This window comes from Dipteris shenzhenensis, chromosome 16 (assembly GCF_047967505.1).
Source record: "Dipteris shenzhenensis isolate YYH24624 ecotype China chromosome 16, Dip_SZ_1.0, whole genome shotgun sequence".
Classification (NCBI taxonomy): Eukaryota; Viridiplantae; Streptophyta; class Polypodiopsida; order Gleicheniales; family Dipteridaceae; genus Dipteris; species Dipteris shenzhenensis.
This window is the reverse complement of record NC_141611.1, coordinates 47,487,950-47,509,174: the sequence shown is the minus strand read 5'-3', so window position 1 is coordinate 47,509,174 and position 21,225 is coordinate 47,487,950.

The window sequence follows — 21,225 nt, the reverse complement described above, 5'->3', positions numbered from 1 at the left end:
TCTCTCCAAGTAGGCTTCGAATCAGGATATCTCCGGAGCATTTCCTCTTTGTATGTAATAAATGCTTTGAATCCTTCTATTTCACAGTTAGACCTCTCATTGAATTCTTGTATAGGAGCCCATGTTGGATACCTTTCCTTGCTGGGAATTGAAGTTAAGAGACTGTAAGGTTCTTTAGGTTCCCATTTTGTATCATGAGAATACTGTTGCCATTGCATTACAAGTTTTTCATCTTAAAAAAAAAAACGAAAGTAGTGTGGATTGGTATGACCTTTCAATGCATCACCACCCGTTTGTATGAAAGGTAGAATGAAGCTCTTCCAATCATACATTCTTTCGAGCCTCTCAGATACTATATTTTCCTTACGACCACCAACTTGCCTGCCACATCTTCTTACCAAGTCATCTATTGTCTCCACATCCTTGCATTTAAGCTCCCTTGAGACTGTGCTAAAAACCTGATCGATATCCTCATGTGTATGCCCAACATACAAAAATCCACATTCGACCTCATTGAAGATTCGATGAGCAACTAGCATGGAGCAGAATGCAAACATGAGTACATTCTTATTTTCTCGCCAGTAATTATCAGCCTGTATTCTCAAAGTCGGTGGTAGGCGACCTTTTTCTGCATGTATATTGCGAATTGCCTTCATAATAGATGTTACAACTTGATTGCTATCATGTAGATGCAAGGAATCAATCCATATATCTACAAAGAACTTAATTCCATGCACTAACACTCCACATAGATGTGTCTTTAGAAAGTGCTTTCCTTGTAATTTAGGTGGAGTGGCAACAAAATGAGGCAATGTTGTTGTATTCTGATCCATGCCATCTACAATAAGGCACATGTAGTCATCGGGATGCGAAATAGCTTGCTCCTTCCAAAATGCATATTTTTGTCTGGAATGTCGAATAAGGTCATGATGAGATTTTCGGTTTTTTCAGTTGTATTTGGCTCTGGTGGAGATTGGAAGTCACATCTACCTTCTCTTGTGATTGGAGAGCTTGGTTCATGCATAATTTTCAACCTCTTCCTCATTTATTTGGGTCCAAAGTGCCATGAACTCTATGGTGATTCCATGGAATTGGTCTTGGATGTCTACTATAGTTTGTCTTTCCAATTCTCGGGCATGCTCAAGCTAGTGAATAGTTCGAACATTTGACACATTGGTTGGCTTGATGATCGAGAGACAGACGGTGTCATGATGATTGGCAAAATCAATGATATAATTGGTGGCCATATAGCCATTCCAATGATTGTGTATCGCTCGCTTTAAATCATCACAGAAATTGCACTTTGACATTTTTTGCCTCCTTGGGATTTTAACATATCCAAAGTTCTTCTTCCAAAGAGTATACAAAGTATGAGAAGAAGCTACGGCATCCCCTCTTTGCCTTTGCTTTTCTGCAATAGAGTCAAATACTTCGAGCTTTGTCAAGCCCATTGGAAGGTGCATTTCAGTGATCGCGTCACCGTTAGGGAGTTTGGTAGATATATGGGGTTGAGGTAAAGCATTTTCATGTATGAAGTCTTGCAAAATTGCTACTGCCCTGACAGTTGAGATTCTTGATTTGGACCTTCCTCTATTACCGTGAATGCTAAATTTGTTGCCGCCCTTTGCCTTGGTGACTAAATCCCAATATGTACCATGGGATAATCCAGTAATATTGCGATATGTCTTATTGCAAATCCTTTTTCCATTTACGAGAGGTTTTACCTTTTGTCTTGAACTTAGCCTTTTATTGCCATTCTGAAGAAAGCAAGAGAGACTTGTGAGAAGGTATTCATTTCTTTCGCTTCCTCTTCTTTGCCACACGTGTCCTCTACATTCCCTGATGTCTGCAAGATCAATGAAGCGCATACATCTTCACTTGCAACATAGATATCCCAATGCATTTAACATGTTCTCCTCCTTCATTACTCTCTTCCTCTTTGGTTTCTTTTGTGGATCTGCCTGGATTCGCTTTCTCTTCATGCATATGTATGACCGTTTTCGTTCCTCATGCACGTTGTTATCTGTATTTATGCACTTCTTCTCCTCACATTTGTTTGTAACCAAGCATCCATGATTGGTCGTTGCATCTTTTTCCATATCACAATCAAAGTTAAATATTGAATAATCCTCTGTTGATCGCATCCTCGTTTTTAACATACTCTTAGGACCATTCAAAGAATTCAATATTCTATGAGAGTATTGAGAACCTTGAAACTCTTCCACTCCTGAGAGAACATCACTCATTGGGACATCTTGCATGGCTTTCACAAATCCACAAGCTTGATTGACACCAGGTTTGTTAATATGCATGAACTCATCCACACTTGACAAGACATCGCTATTGAAACCTTTGCCCTTCTCACTGTGTAAGAATTCATCCACCCCAGATAAGGCTTCACTTCTAAAATCATTTTGTTTCTCGGAACCAATGAACTCATCCACTCCAGATAAGATGTCACTTCTATAATTGAGTATATTGAAATCATCCACATTTGAAGTGATAGAGCCTGGCACATGGGGGCACACTTTTTAGGTCCTTTGATATTGTAGTATACCTTGTCTTTATCATTGAAAACCACGTGCCTCTTTCTCATGTTTAAAAATTGCATGCTCCATCTCATATTCTTGCCTACCTCATAGTAGGGAACACATAAGGATGTTATGTTATCAACTATACCATCATCAGTGACTTTTAGAATCCTCATCTGTGCAAATGACCATTGCTCCACTTGTTCAAATCCCAATACTTCACCTTCTGCTACAGTCTTATTTGCAAATGATCTCATTTGTAAAATGTCCCCTATAGTAAAATCCAAGGTGGTGCACTTTGTATTCTTGATAATGTCTGTTGCATAAGTCTCATCTTTGTCCCATGCTATAAATGATTTGTTGGATGTATTGTAGGGCATAACATCTCCAAGTGTTTCCATATCTCCACATTTATACTTTAGCTCAACATGTGCGCTAAGAATCTTTGATACAGTAATTGCCACCTTATCTTTGCCAAGTCTTCGAAAGTGGCAAACTGAATGGGGATCACTATCATGGATTGTAGCAAATGCAACTACTTCTCTTTTGCTACATAAAATCACATCCATCCCTGGAACAAAATCTATAGCCATCTCCTTTGTGAGAGTCCTTCGCAAGCAAGCTGCAGTAGCAACAATTACATAAATATTAGTCTCTTTTTAATAATCTACTCATTTGTTATAATTTTTAATTAGTACTTAATTTATTCGTGGGAGAAGTTATCCGATCAAGTACTCATCAGATGGACACGCCAAGTTATCCTTTGCATGGTCTATCAAGCATTAAATACTATTTTTGCTCGTGTCATGCATATCCATAAAAAAACACGAGCCTGCTAGGTATGTTATCCAATCAAGCACTTATGGGATGGGTCTGCCACTTTGCATGTAAGTCAATTCCACCTAGTTCAAGGTGTGTGCAAAGTATTGTACCCATCGGATATGCTTTGCATTGTCGATCAAGCATAAAACACCGTTTTTGCCTTAGTGTCATGCACAACCATGAAAAAACACGGTCCTAAGTGTGTTAATCAAACAAGTACTTATTGGATGGGGGCTCCACTTTTCACGCAAGCTCGTTTCAACTAGGTTGAGATGCGTGCAAAGTATTTTCACCATCAGATATGCTTTGCATGGTCGATTACGCATTATACAACGTTCTTTCTGTAGTGATATGCACATCTGCAAAAAAACACGCCCTTAGGTATGTTATCTAACCAAGTACTTATCGGATGGGTGTGCCTCTTTGAAAAAATTTCAATACCATCTAGGTTAAGGCGAGGGAAAAGTATTGTTCCCATCAGATATGCTTTGCATGGTCGATCGAGCATTAAATACTATTTTTGTTCTAGTGTCATGCACATCCGTAAAAAAAACACGCTGCTAGGTGTGTTATCCGATCAAGTACTTATGCGATGGGAATGCCACTTTGCATGTAAGTCAATTCCACCTAGCTGAAGGTGTGTGCAAAGTATTGTGCCCATCGGACATGCTTTGCATTGTGGATCAATCATAAAACACCGTTTTTGCCTTAGTGTCATGCACAACCGTATAAAAACACAGCCCTAGGTGTGTTATTCAAACAAGTACTTATTGGATGGGGGCTCCACTTTGCACGCAAGTCCATTTCAACTACGTTGAGGTGCGTGCAAAGTATTGTCACCATCGGATATGCTTTGCATGGTCGATCACGCATTATACACCATTTTTTCCTGAGTGGTATGCACATCCGCAAAAAAACATGCCCTTAGGTGTGTTATCTGACGAACTACTTATCGGATGGGTGTGCCTCTTTGAGAACATTCCAATACCACCTAGGTTGAGGCGTACAAATAGAGTTGTGCCCATCGGATATCCTTTGCATGATCGATCGAGCAATAAATACTATTTTTGCTCTAGTGTCATACACATCTGTAAAAAAACACTCTGCTAGGTATGTTATCCGATCAAGCACTTATGGGATGGGAGTGCCACTTTGCATGTAAGTCAATTCCACCTAGTTGAAGGTGTGTGCAAAGTATTGTGCCCATCAGATATGCTTTGCATTGTCGATCAAGCATAAAACAACGTTTTTGCCTTAGTGTCATGCACAACCATGAAAAAACACGATCCTAGGTGTGTTAATCAAACAAGTACTTATCGGATGAGGGCTCCACTTTGCACGCAAGTCCGTTTCAACTAAGAAAAGTGTTGTGCCCATTGGATATCCTTTGCATGGTCGATCGAGCATTAAATACTATTTTTGCTCTAGTGCCATGCACATCCGTAAAAAAACACGCTGCTAGGTATCTTATCCGATCAAGCACTTATGGGATGGGCGTGCCACTTTGCATGTAAGTCAATTACACCTAGTTGAAGGTGTGTGCAAAGTATTGTGCCCATCGGATATGATTTGCATTGTCGATCAAGCATAAAACACCGTTTTTGCCTTAGTCTCATGCACAACCATGAAAAAACACGATCCTAGGTGTGTTATTCAAACAAGTACTTATCGAATGGGGGCTCCACTTTGCACTCAAGTCTGTTTCAACTACTTTGAGGTGCGTGCAAAGTATTGTCACCATCGGATATTCTTTTCATGGTCGATCACGCCTTATACACCATTTTTTCTCTAGTGATATGCACATCCGCAAAAAAACATGCCCTTAGGTGTGTTATCTGACCAAGTACTTATCGGATGGGTGTGCCTCTTTGAGAACATTTCAATACCACCTAGGTTGAGGCGTACAAAAAGTGTTGTGCCCATCGGATATCCTTTGCATGGTCCATCGAGCATTAAATACTATTTTTGCTCGTGTCATGCACATCCGTAAAAAAACACGCTGCTGGGTATGTTATCCGATCAAGCACTTATGGGATGGGCGTGCCACTTTGCATGTAAGTCAATTCCACCTAGTTGAAGGTGTGTGCAAATTATTGTGCCCATCGGATATGCTTTGCATTATCGATCAAGCATAAAACATTGTTTTTGCCTTAGTGTCATGCACAACCATGAAAAAACACGGTCCTAGGTGTGTTATTCAAACAAGTACTTATGGGATGGGGGCTCCAGTTTGCACGCAAGTCCGTTTCAACTACTTTGATATGCGTGCAAAGTATTGTCACCATCGGATATGCTCTGCATGGTCGATCACACATTATACAACGTTTTTCCCGTAGTGATATGCACATTCGCAAAAAAACACGCCCTTAGGTATGTTATCTGACCAAGTACTTATCGGATGGGTGTGCCGCTTTGAGAACATTTCAATACCACCTAGGTTAAGGTGTAGGAAAAGGATTGTGCCCATCGGATATCTTTGCATGGTCAATCGAGCATTAAATACTATTTTTGCTCTAGTGTCATGCACATCCGTAAAAAAACACGCTGCTAGGTATGTTATCCAATCAACCACTTATGCGATGGGCGTACCACTTTGCTTGTAAGTCAATTCCACCTAGTTGAAGGTGTGTGCAAAGTATTGTGCCCATCAAATATGCTTTGCATTGTCGATCAAGCATAAAACGCCGTTTTTGCCTTTGTGTCATGCACAACCATGAAAAAACACGGCCCTAGGAGTGTTATTCAAACAAGTACTTATCGGATGGCGGATTCACTTTGCACGCAAGTCCGTTTCAACTAGTTTGAGGTGCGTGCAAAGTATTGTCACCATTGGATATGCTTTGCATGGTCGATCACGCATTATACACCATTTTTTCCCGAGTGATATGCACATACGCAATAAAACACACCATTAGGTGTGTTATCTGACCACTTTACTTATCGGATGGGTGTGCCTCATTGAGAACATTCCAATACCACCTAAGTTGAGGCATACAAAAAGTGTTGTGGCCATCGGATATCCTTTGCATGGTCGATCGAGCATTAAATACCACTTTTGCTCTAGTGTCATGCACATCCGTAAAAAAACACGCTACTAGGTATGTTATCCGATCAAGCACTTATGGGATGGGAGTGCCACTTTGCAAGTATGTCAATTCCACCTAGTTGAAGGTGTGTGCAAAGTATTGTGCCCATCGGATATGCTTTGCATTGTCGATCAAGCATAAAACTCCGTTTTTGCCTTAGTGTCATGCACAACCATGAAAAAACACGGTCCTAAGTGTGTTAATTAAACAAGTACTTATCGGATGGGGGCTCCACTTCACACGCTAGTCCATTTCAACTACGTTGAGGTGCGCGCAAAGTATTGTCACCATGGGATATGATTTGCATGGTCGATCACGCATTATACACCGTTTTTTCCCTAGTGATATGCACATCCGCAAAAAAACACGCTCTTAGGTGTGTTATCTGACCAAGTACTTATCGGATGGGTGTGCCTCTTTGAGAACATTTCAATACCACCTAGGTTGCGGTGTAGGAAAAGTTTTGTGCCCATCGGATACCCTTTGCATGGTCGATCGAGCATTAAATACTATTTTTGCTCGTGTCATGCACATCCGTAAAAAAAACACGCTGCTAGGTATGTTATCCGATCAAGCACTTATGGGATGGGTGTGCCACTTTGCATGTAAGTCAATTCCACCTAGTTGAAGGTGTGTGCAAAGTCTTGTGCCCATCGGATATGCTTTGCATTGTCAATCAAGCATAAAACACCGTTTTTGCCTTAGTGTCATGCACAACCATGAAAAAACACGGTCCTAAGTGTGTTAATCAAACAAGTACGTATCGGATGGGGGCTCTAGTTTGCACGCAAGTCCATTTCAACTACTTTGAGATGCATGCAAAGTATTGTCACCATTGGATATGCTCTGCATGGTCGATTACGCATTATACAATGCTTTTCCCGTAGTGATATGCACATCCGCAAAAAAACACGCCGTTAGGTATGTTATCTGACCAATTACTTATCGGATGGGTGTGCCTCTTTAAGAACATTTCAATACCACCTAGGTTAAGGCAATCGGATATGCTTTGCATGGTCGATCGAGCATTAAATACCATTTTTGCCTTAGTGTCATGCACATCCGTAAAAAAGCATGCTGCTAGGTGTGTTATCCGATCAAGTACTTATGCGATGGGAATGCCACTTTGCATGTAAGTTAATTCTACCTAGTTGAAGGTGTGTGCAAGGTATTGTGCCCATCGGATATGCTTTGCATTGTGGATCAAGCATAAAACACCGTTTTTGCCTTAGTGTCATGCACAACCATATAAAAACATGGCCGTAGGTGTGTTATTCAAACAAGTACTTATCGTATAGGGGCTCCACTTTGCATGCAAAACCGTTTCAACTATGTTGAGGTGCGTGCAAAGTATTTTCACCATCGGATATGATTTGCATGGTCGATCACGCATTATACACCGTTTTTTCCCTAGTGGTATGCACATCCGCAAAAAAACACGCCCTTAGGTGTGTTATCTGACCAAGTACTTATCGGATGGGTGTGCCTCTTTGAGAACATTTCAATACGACCTAGGTTGTGGTGTAGGAAAAGTATTGTGCCCATTGGATATCCTTTGCATGGTCGATCAAGCATTAAATACTATTTTTGCTCTAGTGTCATGCACATCCGTAAAAAAAACACGCTGCTAGGTATGTTATCCGATCAAGCACTTATGGGATCGGTGTGCCACTTTGCATGTAAGTCAATTCCACCTATTTGAAGGTGTGTGCAAAGTATTGTGCCCATCGGATATGCTTTGCATTGTCGATCAAGCATAAAACACCGTTTTTGCCTTAGTGTCATGCACAACCATGAAAAAACATGGTCCTAAGTGTGTTAATCAAACAAGTACTTATCGGATGGGGGATCCACTTTGCACGCAAGTCCGTTTCAACTATTTTGAGATTCATGCAAAGTATTGTCACCATCGGATATGCTCTGCATGGTCGATTACACATTATACAACGTTTTTCTCGTAGTGATATGCACATGCGCAAAAAAACATGCCCTTAGGTATGTTATCTGACCAAGTACTTATCGGATGGGTGTGCCTCTTTGAGAAGATTTCAATACCACCTAGGTTAAGGTGTAAGAAAATTATTGTGCCCATCGGATATGCTTTGCATGGTCGATCGAGCATTAAATACCATTTTTGCCTTAGTGTCATGCACATCCGTAAAAAAACACGCTGCTAGGTGTGTTATCCGATCAAGTACTTATGCGATGGGAATGCCACTTTGTATGTAATTCAATTCCACTTAGTTGAAGGTGTGTGCAAAGTATTGTGCCCATCGGATATGCTTTGCATTGTTGATCAAGCATAAAACACCGTTTTTTGCCTTTGTGTCATGCACAACCATATAAAAATACGGCCGTAGGTGTGTTATTCAAATAAGTACTTATCGGATGGGGGCTCCACTTTGTACACAAGTCCGTTTCAACTACTTTGAGGTGCGTGCAAAGTATTGTCACCATCAAATATGCTCTGCATGGTCGATTACGCATTATACACCAATTTTTCCCTAGTGATATGGACATCCGCAAAAAAACACGCCATTAGGTGTGTTATCTGACCAAGTACTTATCGGATGGGTGTGCCTCATTGAGAACATTTCAATACCACCTGGGTTGAGGCATACGAAAAGTGTTGTGCCCATCGAAAATCCTTTGCATGGTCGATTGAGCATTAAATACTATTTTTGCTCTAGTGTCATGCACATCCGTAAAAAAAACACGCTGCTAGGTATGTTATCCGATCAAGCACTTATGGGCTGGGTGTGCCACTTTGCATGTAAGTCAATTCCACCTAGTTGAAGGTTTGTGCAAAGTATTGTGCCCATTGGATATGCTTTGCATTGTCGATCAAGCATAAAACACCATTTTTGCCTTTGTGTCATGCACAACCATGAAAAAACACGGTCCTAGGTGTGTTATTCAAACAAGTACTTATCGGATGGGGGATCCACTTTGCACGCAAGTCCGTTTCAACAACATTGAGGTGCATGAAAAGTATTGTCACCATCGGATATGCTTTGCATGGTGGATCACGCATTATACACCATTTTTTCGCGAGTGATATGCACATCCGCAAAAAAACACGCCCTTAGGTGTGTTATCTGACCAAGTACTTATCGGATGGGTGTGCCTATTTGAGAACATTCCAATACCACCTAGGTTGAGGCGTATGAAAAGTTTTGTGCCCATCAGATATCCTTTGCATGGTCGATCGAGCATTAAATACTATTTTTGCTCTAGTGTCATGCACATCCGTAAAAAAACACGCTGCTAGGTATGTTATCCGATCAAGCACTTATGGGATGGGCGTGCCACTTTGCATGTAAGTCAATTCCACCTAGTTGAAGGTGTGTGCAAAGTATTGTGCCCATCGGATATGCTTTGTATTGTCGAACAAGCATTAAACACGGTTTTGGCCTTAGTGTCATGCACAATCATCAAAAAACGTGGTCCTAGATGTGTTATTCGACTATGTACTTATGGGATGGGCACGCCACTCTGCATGTAAGTCAATAATACCTACTTTGAGATGTGTGCAAATTATTGTGATGATCGCATATGCGTTGCATTGTCGATTAAGCATAAATCAGCATTTTTGCCTTAGTGTCATGGACCACAACCAATAAAAAACATGGTCCTAGGTGTGATATTCTAAAAAGTACATATTGAATGGGGTTCCACTTTGCATGGAATACCATACCACCTCTTTTGAGGCACGTGCAAGGTATTGTGCCCATCGGCGGATATGCTTTACATGGTAGATTGAGTATTAAATACCATTTTTGGCCTTGGTGTCATGTACAACCGTCAAAAAACACGATCGTAGGTGTATTTTTCAAACAAGTACTTATCGGATGGGGATGCCACTTTGCACACAAGTCAATACTGCCTAGGTTGAGGAATGTGCAAAGTCTTGTGTCCATTGGATATGCTTTGCATAGTCGATCTCACATTATACACCATTTTGTTCCTAGTGTTATGCACAATCGTCATAAAATACGTTTGGAGGTGTGTTATCCAAACAAGTACTTATGGGATGGTCGCACCACTTTGTATGCAAGTCAATACGACCTAGGTTGAGGCGTGTACAAAGTTTTGTGCCCATCGGAGAAATGTAGATGCGATAATATTAGAAAATTCTCGGTATGTGTATATGTGTGTGTGTGTGGCAAACAATTTTGATACAACAAAGTAAACACCTAGTGCACAAATTATGCACTTCATACCTTGAGTAAATAAGCTTGTTGATGAGGATAAATACACCCTTGAATAAAAGCACACTTGTTGTATGACCACAATAGGATCGCTTTGACACCTGTGATTTTGCCCACATGTAAGTTTGCAAATAGTATAAAAAATCATATAATAATATATTAATAGTTTGCAAATGTGTATAGCAAGTGAGTAATGGGAAGTGGAAGTGGGAGTGAGGAGGGAGGAGTGGAATGGGAGAGGGAAGTAATAGGGGTGTATGATAATAAGTATAAAAAATAGTATAATAATATATTAATAGTTTTCAAATGGCAAGTGAGTAATGGGAAGTGGAAGTGAGAGTGGGGAGGGAAGAATGGAATGGGAGAGGCGAAGGTAATAGGGGAGTAGGATAATAAGGGAGTGAAATGAGTGAGGGGAGTTAATAGGGGATGAAAAAGAGGAGGGTGAGATGAGGAAATATGGGATTTTGGGAAATGGGAGGAGTATGGGACGTGGTGGAAATGTGGGATGGGAGTGGTGGCAATGGGGGAGGAAGAAGAAATGGTTGGGGGGAGGGCTAATGGAAGATTGGGATGAGGGATGGGGGTCCAATGGGAGAGGGGGAGTAATGGGAGTCAATGGGAGAGGGGATAAATGAAAAGCCAATAGGAGAGAGGGGAGGAATGGAAAGCCAATAGGAGAGGAGGAGGAAAACCTAATTTTTCTTATATATAGTCTTCCTTCTTCATTCATTCTCCCCTCATTTCATTCATTGAAGCAAGAAAGCAAGGACGATCAAGAAAGCAAGGAAGGAAGAGCAAGAAAGCAAGAAAGAGCAAACTTACAAACTTTTTCCAGGTACTTGCAAAATTTTTTATTAATTCTTTATCTAGATTTTTTTTTAAAAATTTGAAGAGAGAGGATCTAGAGAGAGAAAGGTTCGTGCCAGGAAGGGAGGAGAAGGAGAGGATGGAGGGGCGGGAGGGAAGGGAGGAGGAGGGGAGGGAGAGGCGGGGGCGGGGTCAAGGGGAGGAGGGGGGAAAGGAGGGGGGAAGGGGGGCGGGGGGGAAGGGGGGGGGCTGGGGCAGCCTCCCCTGGAGGGGGGAAAGGGAAGGGGGGGGCGCGGTCGCCACCCCCCTTGGAGGGGGGGAAGGGGGTGGGAGGGGGGGGGGGGGAAGGGGGGCGGGAGGGAAGGGGGGGTGGAGGGGGGGATGGGGGGGTGGAGGGGGAAGGGGGTGGGAGGGGGGCGAGGGGTTGGCGGGGGGGGGGGAAGGGGGGAGGGGGGGCTGGCGCAGGGGGAAGGGGGGAGGGGGGGCGGGGGGCTGGCGCAGGGGGGAAGGGGAAGGGGGTGGGAAGGGGGGGGGGAGGGGGGCACTGGCGGCCGCGGCCGCCAACCCATGGAGGGGGGGAAGGGGGGAGGGGGGAAGGGGGGAGGGGGGGGGGGGGCGGGGGGCTGGCGCGGGGGGGAAGGGGAAGGGGGTGGGAAGGGGGGCGGGGGGCTGGCGGGGGGGGAAGGGGGGAGGGGGGGCTGGCGGCCGCGGCCGCCAGCCCCGTGGAGGGGGGGAAGGGGGGCGGGGGCCTGGCGAGGGGGGGGAGGGGGGCGGGGGGCTGGCGAGGGGGGGAAGGGGGGAGGGGGGGGCCTGGCGGCCACGGCCGCCAGCCCCATGGAGGGGGGGAAGGGGGGAGGGGGGGGAAGGGTGGACGGGGGGGGCCTGGCGGCCGTGGCCGCCAGCCCCGTGGAGGGGGGCAAGGGGGGAGGGGGGAAGGGTCCACGGGGGGGAAGGGGGGCTGGGTGCTGGCGAGGGGGGGGCGGGGGGCTGGCGAGGGGGGGGAAGGGGGGAGGGGGGGCCTGGCGGCCACGGCCGCCAGCCCCGTGGAGGGGGGGAAGGGGGGAGGGGGGGGCCTAGCTGCCGCGGCCGCCAGCCCCATGGAGGGGGGGAAGGGGGGAGGGGGGGGAAGGGTGGAGGGGGGGGGCTTGGCGGCCGCGGCCGCCAGCCCTGTGGAGGGGGGGAAGGGGGGAGGGGGGAGGGGGGAAGGGGGGTGGGGGGAAGGGGGGGTGGCGGCCGCGGCCGCCAGAGGGGGGATGGGGGGGTGGAGGGGGAAGGGGGTGGGAGGGGGGCGGGGGGCTGGGGGGGGAATGGGGGAGGGGGGCTTGGCGGCCACGGCTGCCAGCCCGTGGAGGGGGGGACCAGAGGGGGGATGGGGGGGTGGAGGGGGAAGGGGGTGGGAGGGGGGCGGGGGGCTGGCGGGGGGGGGAAGGGTGGAGGGGGGGCGGGGGGAGGGGGGAGGGGGGGAGGGGGGAAGGGGACGCTGGCGGGGGGGAAGGAGAGGGCGGGAGGGGGGAAGGGGGGAGGGGGGGGCTGGCGGCCACGACCGCCAGCCCCGTGGAGGGAGGGAAGGGGGGAGGGGGGGCTGGCGCCCCCCTCCAGGGGGAAGGGGGGATGGCAGTGGGAGGGAGGGCTGGCGGCCGCAGTCGCTAGAAGGGAAGGGGGGGGAGGGGTCGAGGGGGAGAGAGGGGGGGGCAAAGGGGGGGAGGCCCCCCTGGACGGGGGGAAGGGGGAGGCGGGGGGGAAAAGGGAGGGGGGGAGCGGGAGGGGAGGGGAGGGGGGGGAGGGGTTCTGGCAGCGGAGGGAGGGGAGGGGAGGGGAGGAGGGGAGGGCGGGGTTGAGGGAGGGAGGGAGGGAGGGGGGGAGGGGAGCGAAAGGAGAGAGAGGAGAGAGAGAGGGAGAGAGAGAGAGAGAGAGGAGAGGAGGGAGCCGAAGGAGAGAGAGGGGAGAGGAGGGAGGGGAGTGAGAGAGAGAGTGAGGGGAGGGAGAGAGAAAAAGAGAGAGAGAGTGAGGGAGAGAGAAACAAGGGAGTAGAGGAGAGAGGTCGAATTCTTACAAGAGCGACAAATAAGATTTGACTTAGGAAAAAAATGAAAGGGACTTACGAGAAGAAAGTATCAAGAAGAATGTTGAACACAAATTTGAATTCTTACAACTAAGAGTAGAACTATCATGACCAAGAGCGACAAATAAGATTCTTGCTCAAATAAGATTACTATCACAAGCAAGAGCGACAAATAAGATTTGACTTACTATCACGAGCAAGAGCGACAAATAAGATTTGACTTACGAGAAGAATGAAAGGGACTTACGAGAAGAAAGTATCAAGAAGAATGTTGAACACAAATTTGAATTCAAAAGGAACGTACGAGAAGAAAGTATGAGAAGAATGTTGAACACAAATTTGAATTCAAATTTCCCTCTCTTTTTTGAAAATTCAAATTTATGCGTAGGAGGAGTGGGCTAGTTTTTCTTATATATACTCTTCTTTCCATTCATTCATTGTCACTCTCTCCTCATTTCATTGAAGCAACCAAGAGTTGAAGAGAAAGGATAAGCGGAGCCTTACTTTTTTCACTTTTTCCAGGTACTTGCATTCTTTTTCATTCGTCTTGTAATTCTTTTTCTTTACTTACAATTCTTTTTCAATTAGTTTCTTGTTAAAGTTTTTGAGTTCTATTTCTTAAAATTCGTCTTGTAATTCTTTTTCTCTACTTACAATTCTTTTTCAATTAGTTTATTGTTAAAGTTTTTGAGGAGGGGGTATTTTAGAAGGCATTACAATTCTTTTTAAATTAGTTTCTTATTTGAGTTTTTGAGTTCTATTTTAATTAGTTTCTTATTTATATTTGAGTTTGTAAATTTGAGAAATGAGAGAATAGGGAGGGAGAGAAAGAAAGAGGAGAGAGGAGAGAGGGAAAGAGAGAAATTAAGAGAGAGAAGAGGGGCTCTTGGCGGCCGTGGCCGCCAAAGGGAGAGAGAGAATAGAAATGAGAGAGAGAATGAGAAATGAGAGGAGTAGGGAGGGAGAGAAAGAGAGAGAGGAGAGAGGGAGAGAGAGAGAGAGAGATTCACAGAGAGAAGAGGGGCTCCTTAAATGAGAGAGAAGAGTAGGGAGGGAAAGAAAGAGAGAGGAGAGAGGGGGAGAGAGATTAAGAGAGACAAGAGGGTCTCCTGGCGGCTGTGGCTGCTTGAGGGAGGGAGAGAGTAGGGAGAGAGAGGGAGAGAGAGAGAAAGAGAGAGAGGGAGAGAGCGAGAAAGAGAGAGAGAGGGAAAGAGAGAGAGGGAGAGAGAGAGAAAGAGAGAGAGGGAGAGAGAGGGAGAGAGAGAGATGTTTATCAGAATGAAACATGGCGAGAGGAGAGATAGAAAGAGAGAAATTAAGAGAGAGAAGAGGGGCTCTTCAGGGCCGTGGCCACCAAAGGGAGAGAGAAGAGTAGGCAGGGAGAGAGACAAGAGATTAAGAGAGAGAAGAGGGGCTCCTTAAATGAGAGAGAAGAGTAGGGAGGGAAAGAAAGAGAGAGCTGAGACGTGGCCGCCAAAGGGAGAGAGAGAATGAGAAATGAGAGAGAAGAGTAGGGAGGGAGAGAAAGAGAGAGATAATCGTGATGCGCTAGCGTAATTATTATTATGTTATATTGTTGACATGACTTCATTGTTGCTTTGATAGTTCATCCTCCCAATTACAATAAAAGGGTGCTTACAAGAAGATGTTAGAAATGCTATATTCAAGATCTGTGGTATTGTGAGGTATGCTTACTATCAAATCGCATTGAATGTATTTTCTTCAATTTAAGCTGATTAATCTGTAGACTGATTATGAAAATATCTTACATGGGCATGTGAAATAGGTGGATATCTCAAAAAGAGATCTCCATATCGAGCATCGAGAAGGCTAGGGTGGAATCCATCGAAGCCGTATGCTTGCTTGAGAAGCACTTTCCCTCGAGCATTATGACAACTCAAGTCCACTTGCTTGTGCACATAGTTGATGAGGTGGCTATAGCAGGTACAGTTCATAGTCGATGGATGTTTTTTCTTGAGCGGTTTATGAAAACTTTAAAGGGATTTGTAAGACAAAGAGCAAGACGAGAAGCAAGCATGGCAGAGGGATGGCTTGTGCAAGATTCATTAGTATATCTCATAGAGTTTCTTGCATCCACAGATCCTGATATGCCGCAAGCTTGGCATAACAAGGATGATGATCGCATCATTAGCGAGGTTCCCCAAGGAAAAGGGATTGAAAGAAAGATGAGCGAAGAGCAAATGGAGAAATTCAATAAGTTTTGTATCCTCAATAGCCCTGAGATGCAAAAGTGGATTGAGAGATATGAAGTGGCCAAAGCAAAAAGAATAAATGCAAGGATGAGATTCAGAGTAATGTACAGGCGATCACAACCATATCTACAAGAACAAGTACAGACCGCCTTTGGTCAGTCGCGTGAGTTCTGGTTTGATGTCTGCAAGATCAAGCTTGCAAGACACACAGTGTTTTTTGCCCAATTCGAACCAAGGCTTCTTTTCAACTTCTCTGGCTCTCCTGTCAGCTTCCGCATGAAGTAGCTTGATGGCCAACTCATCGTCAATCTCTGAAAAACCTCCCGACAGTGCCTTGGCCAATGTCTCTGCGTAAGAGAGAGGGTGAGCCTCTCCTGCTTCACCACCATTACCCCAAGGGCTATTGCCTTCACCCTCCTCAACTCGTTTTCCCTCCACTGTCCCACAGGTTTCCACCACCATTCCCTCGTCTAGCAACTCATCAACAGACTGTTCATCCCACCTTGGGCGCTTCGCCCGAAAAGCACGATTTGGTTTACACGGCAGCACCGCACTCATGCACAACAACACTCAGGATCCCAAGCTGCATACTTAACATTGTAAAAATCAAAAAGTGAGTTCCAATATGCTATCTATTACTTAAACATTCATAGAGAAAACTCACAAGTAGTGGAGAGGATTGCCCTATCCACTTGGGCATTACAGGGCTCAAACTGTTTTGAGGATGAAATCAAAGTTATGAGCAACGTACGTCCAATAAATTTAATGAAGAACACCTATTTCATTAATTTTGGACTTTTTGTGTTGTTTTTGGACGAAGCCCAAAAATCCTTCCCAAATGAAAACTTTACTTTGTGAAAATATCCTTCCCAAATCAAAATTTTACTTTCTGAAAATATTCTTCCCAAATCAAAAGTTCACTTTGTGGCACTATCATATTCACATAAAAATATTGCTTTTTCAATCTATACTTTTGCACCAACATGCAAGAATTTGAAATAATCCTATATTAGAAATTCTAGCTATATCTAAGTTATTTGTTAATTTAATTATTTTTAATATTTTTCCTTGACGTTTTTCCTTGACGTGATAAATTTATAAATCCATGAAAGGAGACTTAAATATTTCATGAAAATAACATTGTCACTCGCAATATGCACAAAATTTTTAAAACTTTTAATAAATAGAAAAAAGACATGATGCCATAAGACCCAAGTTTTGTATTGAACCAAAGAGGTATAATAGCAATTATAGCTATTATTATATGATTACATTGAGAGACATTGCTCTCAGCTAGAGTCTTTATATCCAAAATGATATAGATTGAACATATGTTTACAATTTAGATTATTGCTCTTAAAGAGCCTCAATTCATGCCATCTGCATAATTTGACTCCCCATTGTCTTATTGCTCAATGTCACGACAGTCCCTTGCTAGGTGCCATCTGCATAATTTGACTCCCACTTGTCTTGCCAAGCCTTGCCCCTTGGGTGCATTGACTCCCCATTGTCTTATTGCTCAATGCGATAGTCCCTTGCCAGGTGCCATCTGCATTAACTCCCTATTGTCTTGCCAAGCCTTGACCCTTGGGTGACATCGAGTGCAAAATACAAGTGCCATCTGCATTAACTCCCATAAGTTATCTTGCCAAGCCTTGCCCCTTGGGTGCATTGACTCCCCATTGTCTTATTACTCAATGTGATAGTCCCTTGCCAGGTGCCATCTGCATTAACTCCCTATTGTCTTGGCAAGCCTTGACCCTTGGGTGACATCCAGTGCATATTTTGACTCTCATTTGACATAGGACGTGATGACTCTGATTATAATTGTCTTGGATTGGCTTCTTGCCTAGGACCCAAATAAAATCCTTCAATGGACTTCAATACAAAGCTTTAATCATGGACATTCTTCATTTGCGCTATCTCCTTCTACTTCCTCCATGGCGAGCATCCTTAAAAATTCGTGTATATGCAAAATAGTTTGCCGTGGTATTTTTATTTTTCCTTCTACCTCATATCCCATGTACGTCTTTGATTTCTTTGCCCTTGAATGCCAAGACACTATGATTGTCTCCGTCGAAACTTGAGAGACCGCTTCATCATTTGGGACCCACTCCTTCATTATACAATTAGTATCCAATGTGTTGTTATCCATATTCTCCTTCCTGCCCTTTGGCTCATACCATACCGTTGTAAATGTTGTAGCTCTCCCTTGGTCATCTCTTTGCACATCAACTACTTTTGCAACCCAAAACTTCACATTCTCATATTCATCATCCGATGGCTGAACCACAACAAAACAATCGACCTCTATATCTACTTGTGGCATAAGCTCTCTCTTCTTCGGTCCACAATATGGACGTGGGAGTAATGATACAAATTCATTTTCAAAGACTGGAGCTGGGCGCAAATCGTTATGAACATTTGGCCAAAACATATTGCATTCTTCCTTGACATCCTTTGAGCCTCGCATTCTCTCAAGGTCCTTTATTAAATTTCGTGTCTTGTTAATTACAGTGGTAGTGTGTTCTCTCCAAGTAGGCTTTGAATCAGGATATCTCCGGAGCATTTCCTCTTTGTATGTAATAAATGCTTTTAATTTTTCTATTTCACAGTTAGACCTCTCGTTGAATTCTTGTATAGGAGCCCATGTTGAATACCTTTCCTTGCTGGGAACTGAAGTTAAGAGACTGTAAGGTACTTTAGGTTCCCATTTTGTATCATGAGAATACTGTTGCCATTGCATTACAGGTTTTTCATCTTTAAAAAAAAAACGAAAGTAGTGTGGATTGGTATGACCTGTCAATGCATCACCACCCGTTTGTATGAAAGGTAGAATGAAGCTCTTCCAATCATACATTCTTTCGCGCCTCTCACATACTGTACTTTCCTTACGACCACCAACTTACCTGCCACATCTTCTTACCAAGTCATCTATTGTCACCACATCCTTGCATTTAAGCTCCCTTGAGACTGTGCTAAAAACCTAATCGATATCCTCATGTGTATGCCCAACATACACAAATCCACATTCGACCTCATTGAAGATTCGATGAGCAACTATCATGGAGCAGAATGCAAACATGAGTACATTCTTATTTTCTCGCCAGCAATTATCAGCTTGTATTCTCAAAGTCGGTGGTAGGCGACCTTTTTCTGCATGTATATTGCGAATTGCCTTCATAATAGATGTTACAACTTGATTGCTATCATGTAGATGCAAGGAATCAATCCATATATCTGCAAAGAACTTAATTCCATGCAAACACGGTCCTAGGTGTGTTATTCAAACAAGTACTTATCGGATGGGGGCTCCACTTTGCACTCAAGTCCGTTTCAACTACGTTGAGGTGCATGCAAAGAGATATCACCATTGGATATGCTTTGCATGGTCGATCACGCCTTATACACCATTTTTTCTCTAGTGATATGCACATCCGCAAAAAAACACGCCCTTAGGTGTGTTATCTGACCAAGTACTTATCAGATGGGTGTGCCTCTTTGAGAACATTTCAATACCACCTATGTTGCGGTGTAGGAAAAGTTTTGTGCCCATCATATATCCTTTGCATGATCAATCGAGCATTAAATACTATTTTTGCTCTAGTGTCATGCACATCCGTAAAAACCACGTTGCTAGGTATGTTATCCGATCAAGCACTTATGGTATGGGTGTGCCACTTTGCATGTAAGTCAATTCCACCTAGTTGAAGGTGTGTGCAAATTATTGTGCCCATCGGATATGCTTTGCATTGTAGATCAAGCATAAAACACCGTTTTTGCCTTAGTGTCATGCACAGCCATGAAAAAACACGGTCCTAGGTGTGTTATTCAAACAAGTACTTATCGGATGGCGGCACCAGTTTGCACGAAAGACCGTTTCAACTACGTTGAGATGCGTGCAAAGTATTGTCACCATCAGATATGCTCTGCATGGTCGATCACGCATTATACAACATTTTTCCCGTAGTGATATGCACATCCGCAAAAAAACACGCCCTTAGGTATGTTATCTGACCAAGTACTTATCCGATGGGTGTGCCTCTTTGAGAACATTTCAATACCACCTAGGTTAAGGTGTAGGAAAAGTATTGTGCCCATCAGATATCTTTTGCATGGTCGATCGAGCATTAAATACTATTTTTGCTCTAGTGTCATGCACATTCGTAAAAAAACACGCTGCTAGGTATGTTATCCGATCAAGCACTTATGCGATGGGCATGCCACTTTGCATGTAAGTCAATTATACCTAGTTAAGGTGTGTGCAAATTATTGTGCCCATCGGATATGCTTTGCATTGTCGATCAAGCATAAAACACCGTTTTTGCCTTGGTGTCATGCACAACCATGAAAAAACACGGCCCTAGGTGTGTTATTCCATCAAGTACTTATCGGATGGGGGCTCCAGTTTGCACGCAAGTCCGTTTCAACTAGGCTGAGGTGCGTGCAAAGTATTGTCACCATTGGATATGCTTTGCATGGTCGATCACGCATTATACACCATTTTTTCCCGAGTGATATGCACATCCACAAAAAAACACGCCATTAGGTGTGTTATCTAACCAAGTACTTATCGGATGGGTGTGCCTCATTGAGAACATTCCAATAACACCTAGGTTGAGGCGTACGAAAAGTTTTGTGCCCATCGGATATCCTTTGCATGGTCGATCGAGCATTAATTACTATTTTTGCTCTAGTGTCATGCACATCCGTAAAAAAACACGCTGCTAGGTATGTTATCCGATCAAGCACTTATGGGATGGGAGTGCCACTTTGCAGATATGTCAATTCCACCTAGTTGACGGTGTGTGCAAAGTATTGTGCCCATCGGATATGCTTTGCATTGTCGATCAAGCATAAAATACATTTTTGCCTTAGTGTTATGCACAACCATGAAAAAACACGGTCCTAAGTGTGTTAATTAAACAAGTACTTATTGGCTGGGGGCTCCACATTGCACGCAAGTCCATTTCAGCTATGTTGAGGTGTGTGCAAAGTATTATCACCATCGGATATGATTTGCATGGTCGATGACGCATTATACACCATTTTTTCCCTAGTGATATGCACATCCGCAAAAAAACACGCCCTTAGGTGTGTTATCTGACCAAGTACTTATGGGATGGGTGTTCTTCTTTGAGAACATTTCAATACCACCTAGGTTGCGGTGTAGGAAAAGTGTTGTGCCCATCGGATATCCTTTGCATGGTCGATCGAGCATTAAATACTATTTTTGCTCTAGTGTCATGCACATCCGTAAAAAAAGCACGCTGCTAGGTATGTTATCCGATCAAGCACTTATGGGATGGGTGTGCCACTTTGCATGTAAGTCAATTCCACCTAGTTGAAGGTGTGTGAAAAGTATTGTGCCCATCGGATATACTTTGCATTGTCAATCAAGCATAAAACACCGTTTTTGTCATGCACATCCGTAAAAAAGCACGCTGCTAGGTGTGTTATCCGATCAAGTACTTATGCGATGGGAATGCC